At 35.8% G+C, this 21,386-nt stretch overlaps 1 protein-coding gene across 1 annotated transcript in view; it reads left to right on the top strand.

Moving 5' to 3' along the window:
• tmem182a (transmembrane protein 182a) overlaps positions 1 to 21,386 on the top strand; it is a 43,370-nt gene that overhangs the window by 5,881 nt on the left and 16,103 nt on the right. The window lies entirely within an intron of this gene.

Raw genomic sequence — 21,386 nt, 5'->3', positions numbered from 1 at the left:
ACATGAGAACCAAGCTGCCAGTGCTCATACTGACCCGTGAGTGCTGTACTGTAGATGTGAACTAAGGTAATGTGTAAGCCGGAGATGGTAAAGATTTTGGCCCTAAAGAGGCTTGTGGTTATCTCATGACCTGTGAGATGGGCCCTAAAAAAATCTTACTTTTTACATTACATTTGGCAGATGCTTTTATCCAAAGCGACTTAAGTTGCGTGATACTATACAATCTTGCCAAAACATTATAGAACAAAACTTAAACTATATTACTATGTGCCGCTTATGCGGTTTTACTCATACACATTAACACTTTATGTAGTGCTGAAGCACTTACCTTAAAGTTTTTCTTAATGAATTAATACTTGGTTGTGTTTTTAAATTGTTTGCTCCATATTCATGGCAGCCACTAGAGGTCACTCTTGCATGAGAAATAAAAGAATACTTCATCCTACCAGTGTATTGCTTCAGAGATTTTTCCTTTATGGCACAGTCAAAACCGCCATACAATAATGTAGAGGAAATAAGTTATATAAACACTTAGTTCATCGATCACTTCTTAGTTAAAATGTCATACTAAAGAAAACAATTAATTTTTTTTACAAAATTAGAAATATAATATTAAGTAAGTTTAGGAATACTTAATGTGTCGAATGCACATGTAAATGAATTGGTTGCTTCTGAACGCATCACCTCTCACCATTTTTAACGTACAAAGTGTTCAGATAAACACAATAGGCAGAGCTTCTAATCTAAAAATACAAATAATTTAAATCTGTTTTTATTTATAACTTTAGTATTCTCATATTCTAATGATAAACTAGGGAAGATGATCTCCTTGACCATTACACATTCATTCACTTCAACTCAAAGTTTTCCATTGACTCACAAGCGCATGTTAAAAGGACTACAAGTGATACATTTATGACAACTAGAAACTGCAACTACTGGAAGTGGTGTAAAGTATTGGAGTAAATGTAATAAGTTACTATACTTTAGTATTTTTTTTGTCTACTGAGTATTAAAGATATTAGCAACTTTTACTCTCTATTGACAACATTTTTGAACAAGTATATGTACTCTTTACACCTCTACATCTGTAATGACTAATGGAATTACACATTAGATTCTACATTGCACCTATCTTTTTTTGCAGCTACAGAAAAATTTATATTGCCATTTACAGGGCATTGAAGGTACAGTGATCTTGTAGATTTTGCCCTAATTTACCAAAACTGGTCAACATGGCCTCTTTATCTCAATACGAGTGCAGTAGTTTTCAATCGCTGCCGGTTTATATGTGAAATGAGGACATGACGGCAGCTGGCAAGGAGGCCAAATCAGCATATCCAGTGCAAAAAGGCTTTGACTTTTTAATTTGACAAACTTATTTTGTTTATCCGTTATATTGAAGAGACCTTTTTGAAGGAGTTTGGTTTATTTATGAGCCCTGAGCTTAAATGAGACTTGGATGTTTGAAATAGACGTAGGTTATGCTGTCGGCCATAGGCAGTTGCAATTTTGAGGTGTTTAGTCTTATTATGATTTAAGAAAATAATAATAAATAAAGTTTCTCGTTTTTCACTGACATGTCTCTTAAGTGTAGAGGACTAGTGCTTCTTTGAGCTTGCATTCAGTATGAGTGAAATACGCAAGTACTGTTAAAATCGGACTTTTACTAAAGTCGTTTTGGAATTGGTGACTTTTAACTTGTAATGGAGTAATGTTTGCTGCAAGGTATTTGTACTTTTACTTAAGTATTGTTTTAATGTACTCTTTACACCTCAACTGTGGATCTTATTAGAAAGTTACTAGAACATTTTGAATTACGCTCTGATTTTTTTTACAGTGTTTAGTGTGTGTAAACATGCATATATGTGAAGATCATTCGGGCCAAGAAATAAAAATATGGACTGAAAAATCACAAGAAAATATCTAAAGAGTATGTTGACATGGACACTGTCCTCGTCATGATGAAGTGTCATGAAATGTATTTATGTGCGCTGCATGATTAAGTCTGGGTGAAAATGTCATTGGTTCTTCAGTCCCCAGTGATTGTTGTGGAGTTCCACATGATTACAGATCATTGTGTGTTGATAATGAGCGTCCTCACAGCACTGCACTGAACTCCACAGGCAGGAATCTCATACTGGAGAGCCACAGAACATGTGCAGTACACGACCTTAGGACTGTAAGACCTCAATGTACAGCCATCACAACTGCCTCACCAATACAAACACATTTCAATGAACAACAAAAGGGAAAATGTATATTTAAAATTCATTAAAGGCAAGTATCAATGCACTCATTAAACTTAATGGTCATTTTGAGGAACAACAATGACATATAGGATAGAAAAATCACAAATGTGTTTCTCCTCGACATAAATATGATAAAGTTGAGAGCAGAATTCTACACAAGTGTTTGACTTTTTAGACATTTCAGAGTGTTCAATTATTGAAAACATAGAAAAATGAAACTATAGTTCAAAAGTATACGTTTATTGCTTTTTGCTCTTACTGTTTTCAATTGTTGTTTTAGGTAAAATATTTGACAAAGTCTATGTTTTAAATCTTTATTGTTTGAGCATGGAACGCCTTACAAATCCTGAATGGCACCAGGTTTATACATGGGAAATAAAAAGATACTACTCAAAGCAAACTCATTAATTTTGATATTCGTGGCTAATTTTGCCTTTTTAGGAAATTTGGCTTTGACTTCATGATAATAAACTGTAATCCGCTATCAAGTGAATGGCAAGTATAGGCATGACATAAATCATTACTGAGCACCGTAGCTCTTCTTAAACTCTTTTGTCACATTTTGCCACAAAAAGATCGATAACTTTATCACACAATATCAACGTTGTCAACTCTGAGTTGTCTAATGAGTCCTACCTCTTCTTAAGATTTCCTAAAGCCCTATTTATATAAAGCTTTGTAATCCCTTTTGACGTTTGTTACATTTAGTTCATTTTGCCCCTCGGAATCTTGCTAGTATTTGACTTGCATGAAACAAAATGGCAAGTCTTATTAAAGTCTGCTCTTTGTTTAGAATGGTTTTACATAATTTCAGAAACGACTTGGAAATAATGAATAAACAATGGGTTATGTTAATGCCTATATTAATGCAGAGCACTAGCAAATAATTAACAGCCAAAATGATTCAAAATGAACAGTGCTGGTGTTGGTATCCACCTTATTTTTGGTAAATGTGTGCGCTGCCATCTTTGAGCTGTTTCTGTTTAGACTTCCGGTGACCCACTATAGCTAAGGGCAGTCATGCGTGGGAGACAAGTGTGCTGTTTTTACATGCTAGTTAGTATTTATTTTTGAAGCCAAAGGTACAGGGTTAATGTGTGTAGTTGGAGGTTGCCATAATAACCGGTACAAATGCAAAATGTCTACAAAACATTTGTTTTAACCATAATCTGAATGTGGACGTCGCACAACCTGTGATCTACATCCATTATTCTTTATTTTAGCCTACTGGATGCCCTTTCTCCTGGACAATTGACCTACTTGACTACATTAACTAGTAAACAACAAACTTTATTATAACGTTTATTAATAAACGTTCAAATGAAGTAGAATGACACTTAATGTAGAAAAATATCAGATTACACAAAACATACCTAGCATAACTAAATAAACAGTTTGCACATAGTGGTATAATAATATTAGAAGCAGTTAAAAAGGCTAAAGCAAACCTTCCTTCCAGAGGATTGCAGCTGAATGACTAACAGTTACAGGACATTACATTTTCATTAATTCGGAACATGCTTTTAGCATTTTGTCAACACGCTAAAAACAGTGCCATGGAGAGAGGGTAGTATCTACTCAGTTGACTAAATGAACAGTTTTTTTCACAGCAATGGCGGATCATGGAGCCTCTCAATAGTTCCCGGAAGTTAGTAATGCGTGGAGCTGCGGTTAAACAGGTAAACTTTTAAACAAGACGCAAGTCCCTTAATGAATAAAACAATAAACCACTTAAAGAGAAAACATAACATCCCTGAACTATCTGAAGGCTCCATGAATCACGTGACACCTGAAAATTGTGAACTTCCGTTGGCGCAACTCTCTTTCTCATGCTCTGGTACTGATAAACTGGTTTACCAGGCCATGTTACTATGAGGATTACAGCTGAACTGTAGTACGCAAGGGAAAGAATGAAAAACATGAAATAATGTTTTTATTTAATAGGCACAAAAAAGGACAGTTATTGGTTTTGAGTTGTTTTTTTGAAAGTTGTGAAGAATGCTGCAGCTCGGTGGATACCTGAGATACAAGAGCAACCAGCCGTCTTCATTCTTCTGTTATTCGTTGTAAGGCTCCAGGAATGTTTGCTCCACTTTGACTGGTATTCACATCTGCTTTTAAAGGGGTCATATGGCGCGAATATGTTTTTTCTGTGTCTTTGTTATAAGTTGCCCATGCATGTATTAGACTAGTAAAATTGCGAAAATTGAAGTGTCGGAACAAAAGAGCAAATGCACAGCAAGACCTGCTTGAAAGCCTTGTGTAACCACACCCCCACGAATCTGCGTTAGTTTGTGGTATGATTTGACTAAGACCGCCTAAATGTATGCGCAATTAACCTGATGTTCCAAATATGGTAGTAGGCGTTACATTTCCGTCACACGATTGCAGTATTCTTATTGTGTTCATATTCACTACGCACTGATTAACTGGCCAATAATAGCACACCTCGCTTTTCAGATCGATGAGCTTTGTAAAAAAATCTACTTGTTTCAAAGAGGCGGGGCAAAGAGGAGATACAAACATGCACGGTATGTGGAAAATACAGTGCTTTTGAACCTTAAATTTGGTATACACATTGCATTGTATGTAACGTTACTGGTATACATCTCAATACTGGTATACGTCTCTGTTCTTTTATGGTTGCGCATCGAAGACCCGTCAACTCCAAGAGAAAAGACAAAGTAATTGAATATATCCTATATATATATATCCTATATGATATATCAGGCCACTTCATCCTCCTACTCTGTAATATATCACAGGGGTGAAAAATATTTACCAGAACACATTTTAATAGTGTTTTGAGCATCATTCCGCTGCGACAAACTTCTATTGTTTTCCACTGGCAGGCTTATACTTAGGTCTCAACACAAAAAGGAATTACGTCAACACGTTTACTTCCGCGTTAAAAAATTAGGTGGATAAAGCTATGGAGAAAAACTTGTGTAACAAAAATAAAAGACGCAAACTTGAAAGACCTAATAAGTAGAGAACAGTCAGAATGAAATAGAAAATACTCCTATATGATTTATCAAATAACCAGTTGGAGGGCTTTAATAGACTTTAGTAGACTTTATTTAACATGCAAATAGTCCTTGTCTTTCTGAAAACTCGGATCCAACTTTCTTCAAAACATCTTTTTTGTTCTGCGGTGGAAAGAAAGTCTTATAAGAAAGGTTTGAAATGACTGATGTTGAGTAAATGACAGAATTTTAATTTTGGGGTGAACTATCACTTTAAGTTTTAAACTTTAACCTTTTATAAAATGTTCAATTGTTTTTGTATTAGATTCAGAAAACTCTCTATGCTTAGTGGCCCCCTTGTCCACTTGAATACCAATCTGAGGTGAGTATAAAAGGGCAGGTAATGTCTCATCATGTGACCCAGTTCCAGCTGCCCACATCATCCCATTGGCTCCATGGCACACAAAGGGTTATGGAGGACTGTTGCTCGGCTGCGCTGGGCTTTTGATTTTAATTGCGGTTGCACTCATCTGCTCCTCTTCACTCAAAGGCTCAAATGCCCCATTTGAAATCTAGTGTATGAGAGATGCTGTTTTCTTTTTTCTCCTTTTTTAACCCCCCTCCCCCTTCCCTCTCCTTAAAGCTCGCATTACATTAAAAGGTGTAATCCAACTGAAATGGAAATTGCGCTTCTTGAAAACAAATGATGAGAGGACCATAGAGGGGCTCTATCGGTGCGGCTGCGAGGAGGCTCGTCTGTTTTAGACACCGATTGTGTCGGGCTTCGCATAGTGGCTAATGGTGGAGCTGCAAGGCAGGTTGATTACAAGGTTACGGTAAACAAACCCTTTCAGCTGCACCGGGCGAAATTACATGTTGTGTTCATATCTGTGCGTATAGTTTTTCGCCTGTGATGTGGAGTGTCAGGTGGTTGGTGGTGGAGTAGGGCCATAGGATTATGGATAATTACTTGCAATCAAGTGGTACAGAAACGGTGCACAAACAGGGTTTATTTGTACATCGTTCTTCTCGCAGTATATTGAGTGTTAGATGTGCAACAAGTCGTAGACCCAAAGGCCTGTGACTCATGTTTGTTGTAGAGTTTGTGGTGCTCCATAATCTGTTTTTTAGCCCTCTTAAATGTGATTGAATAATTGCCATATTATTGTATTAGGCTGTTTACATGGTTCCAAAGTATCATGATTTGCATCATGAATTCTATTATCATCCTTGTACCAAGGAACTATTATTTGTTATTACTTTACAGTAGTTTTTTAAAATAAATGATGCATGATTACATGTAATTTACCCTAAATCACACCCTAATACTAACCCTACACTGTAAAAAGACTATCATTTTACAGATTTTTCAAAACTGTTCTCAAAACTAGAATTTTGCAAATTGACAAGAAAAACAGGAACAACATGGAATCTTATAGGGAAAACAAATATTTTTACAGTATATTTCTGGCACCCCAGCGGAAGGAAAATTTTATAAAAAAAACTGCAAATTAAAGAAAAAGACTGCAAATTTACAAGAAAAACGAGGTGGGGGTGTAACCACACCTCCACAAATCTACGTCAGTTTGTGGTATGATTTGACTAAGACCGCCCAAATGTATACACAAGTAATGTGGGCATATCTGTCATTACCTTCAGAGTGATGGGCTTTGTTAAAATCCCGTGCCTTTCAGAGAGGCAGGGAAAAGAGGAGATACAAACATGCACAGTATGTGGAAAATACAACATTTTCTAACGTTAAATCGTGTATACACATTGCATTACATCTAAAACAACTGATAATATTCGTTTCAGCCGTGTCATATACCCATTTTATTTTTTCGTATTGTAAGATGTTTGCAGAGACTGCCAGTTAAGTTTGAATACAATAAAAGTGTATAAACATACAAGGGTCGTACATACAAGTTGCACTTGTGAATATAATTTTTTTATTTTTAAACACATACACATGTATGTATATAGGAAATAATTGCTGGTTTATATTAATATTCATAGCTAATTTAAATTGTATATAAATGTACATGTAAGTTTATATAAATACACAATTATATCCACAGTGTACAGACTTTCTTTTGGATGGGATACATTACGATTTATCATTGAATTGTGCATATTCAACATATGTGTGTACCTTTTTTACACACAAAGTTATAATGTCTTCCCACTATCTGCTTGTGATTTGGATAACATAGTACTGGTCTTAAACATGAATCATACTTAATCGTGGTGTTAAAATTTTGGATTGCTGGAACATTGATTTTTGAGGATATTTGCATTGGAGAAATAAATCTGGTCCCCCTCGTAGTTTGAGATGGATTTTAGTGCGTACAAGGAAGAAACACAAATAAAATCCTGCAGTATTGTCTTATTAAGTGTTTGAAAAGATTGCTCTTTGGCCACTGCCCTGGTTTGGAGAACAGACTGTTGGGTGTTGGAATAATTCGTTTAAATTGAAGCTGTTCCTCGCACAGCAGGTATAGGGGCAGGCAGTGTGAACTGCTGGAGGCTGTGTGGTGCTGTGGTGTGGTGTGGGGTGAGAGCTCAGATCATGAGTTTGGGTCTTATGGGTCGGGAGAGGCCTGAAAAGGGTAACGGGTTCTAGGAGGAGGAGATGTGCTGTCTTCTTTCACAGCTGCAAATCCTCTGCTATTCAGCTGAGAATAGCTAATATATTCACCTTCTCTTTGTGATACTGTAAGTTACAGACATTGTTTAAGCATAAGTACTGTACTTGTCAGAGACCATTTTGCATTTCAGTGGTTGAACTAAAGATTTATCAAATTGTCTATTACTTAACCATCAATTGAAAGGGTAAATTGAACACTGTTGTAGAAGGTTTTGTTCCTGTCTTCGTTTTATGACAGATGTCTGTTTTTCTCTAATGCTAAACAATGTAAAGTAGCTGTTTGGTTCTAAAATCATTTACAAAATACACACATACTATACTATTAATACTGTATAATAATGTAGATACATACTACACTATTATATACCAATATAAGTACATGTTCATTACTAATTAAACTATTTAATTCAAATTGATATCTTTATCTCTTAGTGTATAGAGGCACACAGAATAGAGGGAAAACAGAATAAATAGAAATGTATATATATATAGATATATATATATATATATATATATATATATATATATAATAAAATCACAATAATAATGATCATATTATTGAGATAATGGAAAAAAATAAAAAAGGCGAATCATAGAATACATAGTAATACATATATAGAATATATAGTTTATACATAAAAACAAACTTTCAATTTCCTTCTTTTAGAGAGATCTTACTACAGTTATTGCCAAACGTGACACAGCGCTGAAAAACAAATAAGATTTATCTAGTGTCAGCATTTACTAAACTAATTCAGAATTAGATATCATAATCGTTCTATACAAAATACACAGTGTTTTGGTTTTCATCATAAATACACTTTAAGTAAAAGGTTTAAGGATTTATAACCTTTATTTTTGTTGTGTTCCGTTCAGTGTTTTGATCCTTTTCTTCTAATAAACCATTGGTGTGAGTTGAGCATTGTGACCTCAGAAAACTTGAAACACCTGATTAAGATTCATCAGGTCAATTCCAATCATATTCCCCAGCTTACAGATATGCCTCTGTAGAAAAATCTTTTATTTTGCTCATGTATTTCAGATCCTCTTCTAAGACCAGACTGTGAGACCGCAAAGCTTCGCCAAATGGGACAAATAGATTTAATGAAAATAAAACGTGGGGAGAAAATAAACAGTGCTTTGTGTTGTTGAAAGCCCAAGAGAGAATACACAAACATTTACTTGTGTTTATACAGCATGCTTGCCAAAACCTTACGCTCATTGCTCCATTGTTCATATATTAGTATTATTAATATTAAAAAAGGCATGCATATCAATTTTCCTGAAAGCAGATTATATTAACAGAAATTCAATGACCTCCTTGTTTTCACAAGTTAAGGTAATTCAAGTCATCCACTTGGAGAAGTTGTCAGCGTGACAGTAACATTAAGATATTATGATGTTACTTTTTTCCTGTTAAACACAATGACATGCACATAAATTTATTTATACCTTAAGCATATGATAATGAGTCAAATAATCCAAATGATATGGAAATTGTATCCTAAATCATGAAGACACCTTACTAACATCAGTATTCATGTTAGTGCATATTAGAGTTAAATACAAAGTGCTCATTTAGGAATAATACGAAATGATTGTTTTAAAGAAAAGGTTAATTCGATATAATGCATAATGGCTGTAAATGTATGTAGGCGGATATATTATGGATATAACATCCAAGTACTGAATCCATGTACAGAATGTCTGTTATCATGCAGTGGATGTGTTGCCCATCTGTCTTAATCGCATAAAGATGAGAACAATATCTTTTCACGCTCTTTAATTTTATATCCAAAACCACAAATGGAGAAAATTAGCACTCTTTATTCTCACCTTCTCCAAAGCACATCTGGACAACATCTGTACATAACCTGAACATTTCGGCGCTAACAATGAAGGAAAATCAGTCGAACGCAGAAATTAATTGTTCATAACCAAATCAACTTTTTAAAATGTGCGTTAACAAATCATATTGGCCTTTTTATCAGCAACATTTCCGAGCCGTGTGTGTTTTTGCCGGTTGTGTGCGTGCTTGTGGGAATCGGTCTGTGGGACCGGTTCCCCCATACCTTGTTCAAGCCTAACCAGCCATTAGTGGGATTGCAGGCCTCCAGCATTTCAAACACCTTAATTAGTTATTCAGCTCCTTATTTGTGTTTGCTTCCCCCTCCGGCACCTAATTAATGCTTAATGGAAACTGCTGAACTGAGCCTGTGGAGAACTCATGAATATTGAAATTAGCCTCAACAATTTTAAAAAGGGTTGCAGGGAAAAGAGGTAAAAACTGGCTGCAGAGGTACTCATTACTTTTGTGGGATATAAGCTTGTGACATATATCTGTAGTAAGTGAATTTTCTTATAAAACGCAACTTGAAATGAAATAGAATCGATGATTCCAGGTATTGTACATGCGTTTACACAAATACAGTGTAAGTGTACACAAACTGATGCAAAGCTAAAACTATGTCTTAATTTTATAATATATGTTGTGTAGAATAAGTATAGCACTGTTTAATTAGGGACTCGCAAATGCTGCCAAAATAATACCCACCATTTAACTGACAAGATCAAGAGATAAAGGTTATGTCTGTGTAATTTTGATAAGACTTTGTTTTTATTCAAATCTTTTATAAAAACAAAGAAAAACATTTTTTTTATATATTTTGTTTAAAGTATGTTTAGTTATTAAATGTTTACAGATTATTATTATTTCTACTAAATGAATTGATTAGTACAAACTTGTAATTAATTTCAAAATAAATGTACTTATTTTATTATAAACAAATTTCAAGGTAAATATATATACTGCGAACAGATATTTTATTTATTCTCAGTTGTTGTCTGTTGTCTCTAGGATCAAAAAAATTATTTTGTCGATTTCCAACAAAAACAAATATGTTTTTAATTATTTAGTTTGGTATTCATTTATTTATTATTTATAAAGGGCTGACCCATCTGAACCACCCAACCCACAGTCGGCTTTAGTTTGATCAGACAAACATACAAAGGCAAAATGAAACTGAATTTCATATAAAAATCTTACATCGAAATGCTTCATACTGTAAAACTGAATCAATTTGTGTAGTGAAAATGATAATATAAATAAAACTAAATTGAGGACTGTTAATCATTCTTTGTTTTCGAAAGTGTTAAGACCCTTTGTTTCTTTTACTTTGGTTTCTTTGTTTCTTCTTTACCCCCAAATCCTTCGCTCCAAGTTTTACAACTTTTCTTCTCTGTTTACTTCCCTACTTTTACTAACATTTTACACAAACATATACTGACATTAAATAACGGCATGTTTATTAATGTTACCTTGCAGTGATGATCTGTCACATCTCAGTGTGCCGATAACTCTGGAATGTGGAAAATCATTTAAAAATATACACTAAATAACACTGTTTTCCATATATAATGAACAAATGTCCAATTCAAATGCCTTTTATTTAAATATGTAGCATTTCCATTGTTGCAATTTATTCATGTTAATTCACAGTACAATTGAATATGTAACGCAACTTCATTTGAATAAGATTTATGAAAATTATGCCACTTAATTTACACAAACAGCAAAACAGGGCCTGTTTGGAGACCAATGGCCAAATCAAGACTGGCGCGGAAGTCACATCTCTGTAAAAAACATTTCAAAGGTTATTCAAATGTAATTTGACTTGTGACAAGGCCGGTAATTCATGAAAGAGAACGGGAATATCAGTGTGTCCTGCATTTGCATAACGAGGACTCTTCTGTTTCCACAAGCTCAGTTTGTTGACGTCTCCACCTCAAGCCAGTTAAGTGTGGAAGCGCAGTTCATCTGAGCAGAGTTTCGACTCAAGATAGCCGGAATACTGTCTGAGCGCGCAAGCCCTTGTAAAAACAACTTAAAAAATAATACATTTTTCACTGACAGAGAATATTTCCCCTAAAGCCTTATATATGCATAAACCACACACTAAACTAGAGAACCAAGTCATTATTATGATCAGCAATAAAAAGTTTGTTTACCACTTAATACTGATTTAAAATATTAATAAAACAATCATAAAGGTAGGTATATATTTGCATCATGAACTTATGTGTGTGTTTGAAAACTTTGTAAATTTCTTTAAGATTGCATTGTTGGAATATAAAAAAAGAGTTCATTTAAAAAAATTAAATATTCAAAAGCCCAACTCAACATTTTTTAAAGCTGTTTCACAAAATGTATTTTAGCTGCTTCAGATGCTGACAGGTTTGAATAACCTCTGTAGCTTCACATACACAATACAATAAAAGAAAAACCTACTCACTAATTTCTGAAAATGTTCCCTTGTCTTCATGTTTGTTTGAAATCTCCAGTGGTCCTCCAGCTTTCATCGAAGCTTTGGTTATGGAGTTGAAGTTTAGTTCCACAGCTGCAGTGAATACTGTGAAAGAACTCCTTTGTCGTTGCATTCTCTCACACAAACCTTAAAGCGGCGTTCAAAGCTGTTTCTTTCACTTTATATATATTCTGGGTGGTTATGTTTTTAACATATCACTGGAATTGCAAATTTGAGACCTGTGCTGAGCCCTAAAAGAATTGACATTAGAAAGAAGTAAATGCATACCAACAAACTGAATTTCTTAATGTTGGAGTGGTGGGCAATGGTAAAACTGAGCTATGAAAGTATAATGATATATCGGGCTGAAATACAAGGAAGTCGGTGCATAATGTGTTGCAAAATAGATCTGCAATGAATATGTTCATGTATTCATTTATTAATTTATACCCTTAGATGAGCTTAGAGTTATACTGGAAAGACGTTGTTCGATTCAAAGGACATTTATTGCTAAGCTTTATTTCTCATTCATGTTTTCTTTTTTCTGCTCTTTTCATCTTAAATCATACATCCTAATGACGATTAAAGACGGTCTAAATTTAACCCCGGGGTCAAAGTTAAACTTGCAAAATTCTTAAAACAAGGAGAATGCGGGAGTTCTTATATGAAAGACACAGGTCACAGAGCAGCAGCGAGTCTTGTTTTGGCAGCATAATATTAGTGGAGATAAATAAACATTATTTAAAGGATCCGTCAAGCCCTGTTAGATATCCCCGGCATGGTTCACTTGTTCTTCGTTCCCAGGGCAAAGACTATTTAATTATCGCACTAAATGAATAATCAAAAAGTCAATTTCCAAAGAGCCCCTCGCTTGCCCGCGCGAAGAAGACAATTGCATTTAAAATATCTGCATGCAAAATCTGCCTCACACACCCCACCACCCCGTTCAACAACACCCCATATGCCTTGAAGCAGTGCAAAAACAAATGTATGAGGATCCCTCCTCCTTGCCTGATTTAAAGTTGTCCTTTACAGCTAATGAGGTGTTATGGTGGTGGATGCTGATGGTACATCATGTCCTACACCGGCACTTTAGTGATCTTTATTGATCTGATTATGTAAGGCGTGTCAAAAGAGGTTAATTATCCAATAACCCATGGTGCCTTGTCTTGGCAAGAATGTTGATACATGTAGAGAGTGCTTGAGTTATGAACTGAATTGTCCTTAGTTAAAACACAGCAGGTGTCTTCATTACTGTATGTTGATAATGTAAATATGAAAATGACGTCAAGATGCTTTTGCAACAATATTTTCATCATTGGTGAATATAACATTAGCATGAAAAATGAAATGAGACTTTTCTGGTCAATTTTCATTTGATGCACATTTGTTATTGTTTGCTGTGTACGCCAGGTCACTTTTGATCCACTAGATGGCGTTACAGTTTGGCAGGTCCTTTATATATTTTTACCTCTTGTGTTCTGATGGTGAATTTATTCAAAGCATTTGCTGTAACAGTGATGCAGTCTCTCAAATACAGTACAGTAATGATAAAGGACAGGCTTTTGACTTTGTCACTACAAAAATGGTTTTCTTATGGACATCATTGGTTCCAAGAAAGATTTTTTTATATGTGATGGTGACATTTAGATTTTCATGCCATTTTATATTCCACACAAAGTTTTGGTAGGTAAATAATCTTTGAACTGTAGATGAAATAATCTTTCACAAACAAATCGATTTTAAATGACAAATACAATACTTGTAAATATTTTTCCAGAGTACATTATGCACATATTTAAATTGTATACATCAAAACTCAGTATTTAATGCCTACACTGTAGAGTGTTTAATAATTTAATAGTACATCGTAATATATCTATATACATTTATGTATTATGTTGCACATCCATTTTCCACCTGTTTTAACAAGGACTGATTTCTAATATGTCTAAGTGTTGTCTTTTGGTTATATATGACTGCTGTTGAACTTTTCTTAATCACTTACTGATTTTGTTCATTTTTTAAACTGTTGCTGGCAGTGTGTCTAGACGTGTGCACATAAATACATTATTAAATGGTATTGATTTTTGCTTAAATCTTTGTCTGACTAGCCACTAGAAATTAATTTGATTGTATCTCCAGTACTTTTCATATACAGGCTCAATTCTGTCATTTATTTGTATCTTTGTTACCAAGAAAATGTCTGAAGCATTTATATTTTTGAATTTCTAATGATTATTAGAAATTGTATTTATGTAAATTAGTATTATACTGTAAAACAATAAGAGAAAAAATATTGATTGTAGGGGTTGTAATAAAGTTTTAACATTTGTATTTTAAACACTGAATTTTCTCACAATTATTCCTGCAATAAATTAGTTACGGTTTCCCTCGGCAACATACTGTCGGGTTGTAAACACAAGTTTGATTCTTTGCTGATTTGTAATGCTGTTTTCTTTTACAAACCCTAATGAAGTCCACTCCTGAGCGACACATCCGGCAGCCGAGCTCATTTTAGTAATTCAGTTCATTCTGAAATTAACCTTTGCTCTTCAGACTCACACATTCTCACATCCAAGCAGCACAGAGTGACGTGTCTTCTGTTCCTTGCGAAATGCTTTGCATAAACACAGCTGCTATTCAAACAGATATACAAGATTTCTCATCAAAGAGGAACCGAGTTCAATCCCAGCTCAGTTTCTTTCATTTGCGTCCTGCCACTCAGCTGGCACAAGTCTTCTCATCGCTTCTCCTGAGGTGTTAGCCTCTGAAATGATCATTGTATTTCTTAAACCGTCCTCTGAGCTGAGTGTTGAATCAACATTGAGCCAGCATTACTTGAGCGGGGTTTAGTTGTGCGTTTAGCAGAATGCCCCTGCGACACATGAATTTTAATAACACACTGTCAATGTGGCAGATTTCAGGTTCTTCAAGAGTCTGTTCCAATGGTGACCACGACACCAGAAGTGTCACGGTATGAGCCTGTGCCAAACCTTCTCATGTGATAGAGTCTCTCTCCTGAGACTGTACTTTAAAGCTTAGCAGTGGGATTATTGCCGAAAACACATAACTGTACCCGGAAACCATATCTGGTGTGTGGTGGACAGAAGATTAATTTATCACGGTTTCAAAAGTCTATAATTAATCAGATTAATGATGTAAACAAAATGTGTGTGTGTTTTATCCATATTTTAATTTACAAATATCTTGGTGATAAATATTAAACCTGTCTTGGTAGGTCCTGGAATGAAAAGTTTTGGTAACCCCTACGGATGCACCGATATGTACATTTTGGCTGATAACGATAACCGATAATTCAAACATCGGAAGCTGATTACCGATATATCGGCCGATATACAGTATCTAATTATTACCATAAAATGATTTAAGACTGACACTAAAGGCAAAAAGTGGACAACTTCTTTTATTTGAAAAAATTCACTGCAGAAAACAAAGGTGACCATTAGTTTTCTTTTTTCCCCCCTGGAAATCATACCAAGCCTACTTTACACTAGTTAACGATTCTTTAACCTCCAAACTTTTCTGGTATGTCTTTTATCTAATAAAGAAATAATAGATGTTCTTCTAGAGTATCCCAGAAAAAATATCTTAATAGCCACATGTCTAACAGGTCTCAAAAAAAAGCAGTCTGCTTCATTATTATGCTTTTGTTCGTATAATTTATACATTTATAATTACTGTATCTGAATACTGTACTTACATCAACAATGTTTTGCTAATAACAGTGAAGGATCATGACAGACAGTTATGTGTTTTAACTGTGAGCGGTGTGCAGCTGAGGAAGTTCAACCAGAGGAACTAATTTGGGATTTATCAGCTATAGTATATCACCCTAAATTTTATTATCGGCCGAAACTGATTACATTAAAAATGACCATTTATCAGCCGATACCAATATGGCTGATCATTTATCATGCAGTAACCCCTGTTCTAAGATATGTCAGACTCTGAAAAGAGATATCTTGTCAGCTTCTTTGTACATGTTTTATGATCAGACACTAGATAACTTGTTACCTGTCCAAACGAAACACAGAGTCCCACTAATGAGGCTCCCTCGCCTCTGCTGTTAACCTGCTCTAATTGAATCTCTGGTGTTCTTTTGTTCAAAGATCAGCCTCGGGTTCCGCTGAGATGCCCTCACTCCGCAGGCTGCTTCATGCTCGTTTTTAGAAAATCTGGATGGAGAAGAAGATGGAAAGAGAAAAGTGGAAAAATAGGGGTTTAGTCATGTTACTGATCTGATGTGCATCTGTGCCCCTCTGCACCCTGTCATGGCCTGCAGACCTATACTCACACCTTTAGTCTGTTGGCACTGTCTCACCTACATGTTATTGTGGGGGAAGTGAATAGCATCTGTTCTGTGGAATTAAAGTATAGAGAAGTCAGAAACTTATTGCCTTATTGCAAAAACCTAATGTACCATCCAGTGTCCACATATTGTATGAGTGATGATGATAATGTGGATAGCTATTTTTCCTTTAGAAAGTGGTGCAATTTTAATACAAATAAAGGTTATTTTGTATATTCTGTGTGAATTTGGCCGAAATGGATATGTAAAAATGGTAACAGCCCAGTGCTGAATGCAGAGTGCAGCATTGTCAGGTGTGGACAAAATTTTAAATAGTTTCTAATGTCTTTTGTCGTGTCCCGTCAGTCGCGTCCGGTGTAGACACGGAGTTGATATTCGAAAGTTTGTAATTTTTATTGTTTTAATACTTTCATTTATTTCTATTTAGTATGCATAGACAACTAAGTCATATGTATCTATGTATGTATCTACGTGTTAGCTGCTGCAACATCCATACCATCCAAAAACTCTAGATTGCCGCAACATTATAATAAATGAATTAAAATATTATAAATATAAGTGGAAAGTAGATAATTGGCTGACAGAAATTACACATATTGAAGCGTCTTACTTTGTATGCACAGTACATGGATGAAAGCATTTTCAGAATGTTTCAGTGTGAATGGGCAGCGACTGGAAAACGCTTTAAAACACATCAACATACATCAAGAGTTCAATGTACTGTACAAATAGATTTTTATTAACTTGTGGTACGAGTTTGACGTAACTTGTCCTCGTCTGGGAAACTGCTTATACTTTCAGTAAGTATAAAACCCTTAAAGGGGGGGTGGTTGATCTGGAAAGGTGCTAACTTTAGCCTGCTAGCACTGAAACTATAATTAAACCCTCTATGCGATTCGTCGTCCAAAGCCACGCCTTCTCCAAACACATCAATGTGTTTCGTAAATCCACATAACCAATTACAAACTAAATCAATGAAATTCTTCTCAAAGCATGTACATACTTGTACAGAAGAAAGAGCGCAGCCATGGTATCGTCTTTCAGACCCTTTTCCTTCCGGAGCTGTCTCCATCGTATATGGAGTTTTTCCTCTTTCATGATCCAGATGTTTTTTCGTCACTGCTTTTCTAAAAACTGTTTTTGACTGTTTTTGTAGATTAGCTTGTTGTCAGTTCTGATGTAAATAGATTTCCAACCAGCATGACAAAAAAAAATCTGGACAGGCTCACCTATCTTGCCTTTAAGTATTCAATTAAAGACAATATTACCCTTCTAAAATGGAAATGGTGGAATGCATAGTGCATAGTTTCTGTTTGTTTAAGCTGTAAAAAAAGTATGAATAGTGCGAGTCTGTTTTTCTGACCAATGGAAGAGCATGTAGGGCAGGTTCACGAAACCTTCTACAGTTTACAAACATTTCTTTTTGTGGTGATGCATAAATTACATCTTTAATAAGCAAATATTCCAGATGGATCTATGTGAATGACAAGAGCCTGTGGGCCTGTTAATAATAAGTGTATTGTTATTGATACGAAAACTGCAATGTGATGTCCTTGGTGCTCTGATGACTCAGCTGTATACCCTCTCTGTTCCCGTTTTTCCCCCATGCTCCCTCAATCCTCATTCCTCCTCTCTTTTATCTTCCTCTTTTTATCATATTTCTCCAGTTTTTCAAAAACAAACACCATTAATGAACTATTGTGCTGACATATGCGGAACGCCAAAATCTAATTTAATACGCACGGCGTTGAGCGAATCTCCCTGTGGCCTGCATGTCACCCACTGCATCTCAATGAGCACATACAAGATACTCCCTGCAGGAGACGCAAACAAAACAAGTAAGCGTATCCATACCGTCAACCTAGTGGCGAATCTATAAGGGGTTATCTTTACCAGTAGATAATAATCACAATCAAGCCTATATTTATTTTCTTCTAAGCATATGTTTAATGTTGGATTACGGTAATGGTTATGTTCTGCACTTTAATAGAATTTGGGTGTTTTGATAATCAGATATAGTTTGAATTCCCAGCAGTTTTGCTGTGTTGGTTGCCATGGGGGCAGGCCAATGTCGTGGATGTGCGGGTAAATTGATTTCAGTGCTGATCTGATGGATGAATTGAAAATGAATGTCTTCATAGGTGACCTCTTTGCTGGCGACAGCGTGATTGCCTCCCCAACGTGCCTTGTGTTGATTGACAGGCCGGCTAACGAGTTCTGTCTCTGTGAGAGTTATAATTTACCTGTGCGAGGGACACTCTCTCCACACACACATACACACACCGTGGGCTGAGATGAGCACCCTCGTTCCCTGACCGAAAATACAAATAAAATGATACAAGAAAGATTGCATTTGAACTACTGAAATAGATGCTGTAGGTGTTTGCATGAGAAATCAAATCAAGTTTACATTTAAAATCGATCATTGTCCTGTGATGATTTCAAGTGCAGAACACAACTGTTCGCATTATTCATAAAACAGTCACATACATAGTTAAGAAACATTTTAAATACAACAACTGATTGTGCTGATATTTTAAATTAAGTCATGCCATCAAATCTAAATTCTTATTTTTTTAATGTAATATTGCAGTGTTTATATAAGGCTTGCCTAAGGTCGGGACTACACTTACTGTCCAATGGCCGCTTCCAACTTACAACAATCCAATCAATTCCCAAAGGTCAAAATAAAGCCCCGCCATACATTTTTTTCTCAACCCAGAAGCTGTTGTACTTAGAATTAGAGCGACGGCACACCTAGGAAGAAAACATCATCGCAATTTCCGTTTCATGCTGACTTTGCATTGTGAATTACTATAAATGATGATACATTTTTGCTTTTCAACAGTTACAGGTACATTTTGAGACGAATAACAACATGCTATAAAGGGGAAATAAAAAGAAAAGGTTATTTAAAACTAGTGGTGGGACGCCGTTAACGCAGTGAGACTCTTATCGCGCGATAAAAAAAATGTCGCCGTTAATCTATTCTCAAAGTTGGGTTGGGAGCTGGGTCTATACTACGCAAGCTATGATGACTTTCACCTTGATATTTTAGCGCAGATGTATACCAGCTTAACTGCACTGTACGGGGCGAGAACGAGATTTTTCAACTCGCGTGATTCGCGTCATTCGCGCCGCCTCATCATCTAATAACCAGGGCTTCATTCGCGCGATTCGCGCCGCAAGTAGGTCTCAAATTAAATTTAGTTATCCGGTTCTCTTGTTTTTGCCCCCTCATTGGAAGTTTTTTGTTTCAGTTTATATTTGTTCTGCTTATGTCATGATCCGGACAGAAGAACCCAAATGCAGACAGCGATGTGGTTAAATAAAGACTTTATTTAACTAAAAATACAAAACAAAGACCAACAAGGGGGTAAAACACTGAGGAACATGGAATAATAACAATATACAGACTCGACAGGAAGACTAAACTGACTAGACTAGACTAACATAAAACACAACATAAACTTTACTTACTGAAAAGGCAGTAACCCAATGAACAAGGCTGCGAAATCTCATACACTTTTACAATAAAGCAAAACGAACCAGCCCAGGACAGCAAAGATGAGACCAGAGAGACCAATACAAACAATGCCATGTCTCTCTCCACACAGTGGAGATGGTGGTCTAGTGGGTTAAACCACTGTACTGGTAAATCAAAGGTTGCTGGTTCGATCCAGCAGCCACCACCAGTGTGTCCTTGAGCAAGACACTTTACTCCATGTTGCTCCAGGGGGATTGTCCCTGTAATAAGTGCACTGTAAGTCGCTTTGGATAAAAGTGTCTGCCAAATGACTAAATGTACTTAACACATGGGTTTTTCATGATCCTGCCACAAGACTAATAAAACATGATCAAAAGAGGCAGAATCATGACAAATAAAAATGTAATGACTTTTTGGTCAAGTGTAACATCACAAATATTAGAATGTACAAGAACAGGCTGAAGAAAAGGCCTTACAAAAAATACACCATCACTGACCAATTAGCATGTGATGTCATTTAGGACAGTGACGTCATGTCAGGTGTAGGGGCGAAGTAAACCAGCTCTGCTGAAGTGGGCTTTATTTGAGGTAGAGGAAGGTGATCTGCCATTAAAAGCTAGAGGTCAAAAAGTGTAGGGACCCAGCTGCTCCCCCTGACAGTACCCCAGGAGAGAGGGCTCTTAGTCAGACACGGGGGTCCTGGATGCCCTCACCGTGATGGCGCACATGTAACCTTCCTCCCTCTTCCTGCGGAGAGCTAATGGAAAAGGCATAGTGTGCACAGGAGAATAAACACAGAGGTCTGGAGAAGTCTTGCTTTATTAAACAAAATTCCATGCTACCTTTGTACTTTACTTCAGTTCAGTTTTATACTTACAATCTCATAAAATGTTCACCCACTGGCTATGCAAGGAATTATCTGTAGCATCTAGTACAAATAGGGTAAACATCCCTACAAAGCTCACGTACCCGTTAAGTTAACTTCCATCTTTGAGCTCAGATTATGAAAATGTGAAGATATAGTCACTTCCTATATTGTGCGTTATTGCTTAATTGACCAAATCACTGTTGTCCTTCTGAAACCTATATCTCCATGTTTCATGAGCTCATTTTAAATTCTTATTATTAGTCAACCTTTATATTTGTCACTGCGTTTTGCAAATATCTAACCAATAAAAAATATTAAAAAGTGCCTGTCAACTTTGACAATACAATAGTAATCATTTGAAAAGTACAATGTTTTGTCTATTTCCGGTAAACAGAGGAATGATGTTTCAGAAGGACAGCGACGATATGTACAGTTACTTCCGATAGCTCAGGCATTTCTGGTGATGTCATTGTGCCTTTGTTGCCTTTAAAAAGTGTATAAAGTGATGTTTAATAGGAAATTTGTTTGT

Source organism: Triplophysa dalaica, chromosome 8, assembly GCF_015846415.1.
Source record: "Triplophysa dalaica isolate WHDGS20190420 chromosome 8, ASM1584641v1, whole genome shotgun sequence".
Classification (NCBI taxonomy): Eukaryota; Metazoa; Chordata; class Actinopteri; order Cypriniformes; family Nemacheilidae; genus Triplophysa; species Triplophysa dalaica.
The sequence above is the reverse complement of the archived record's forward strand: the minus strand, read 5'-3'. Positions and strand labels throughout refer to the sequence as shown.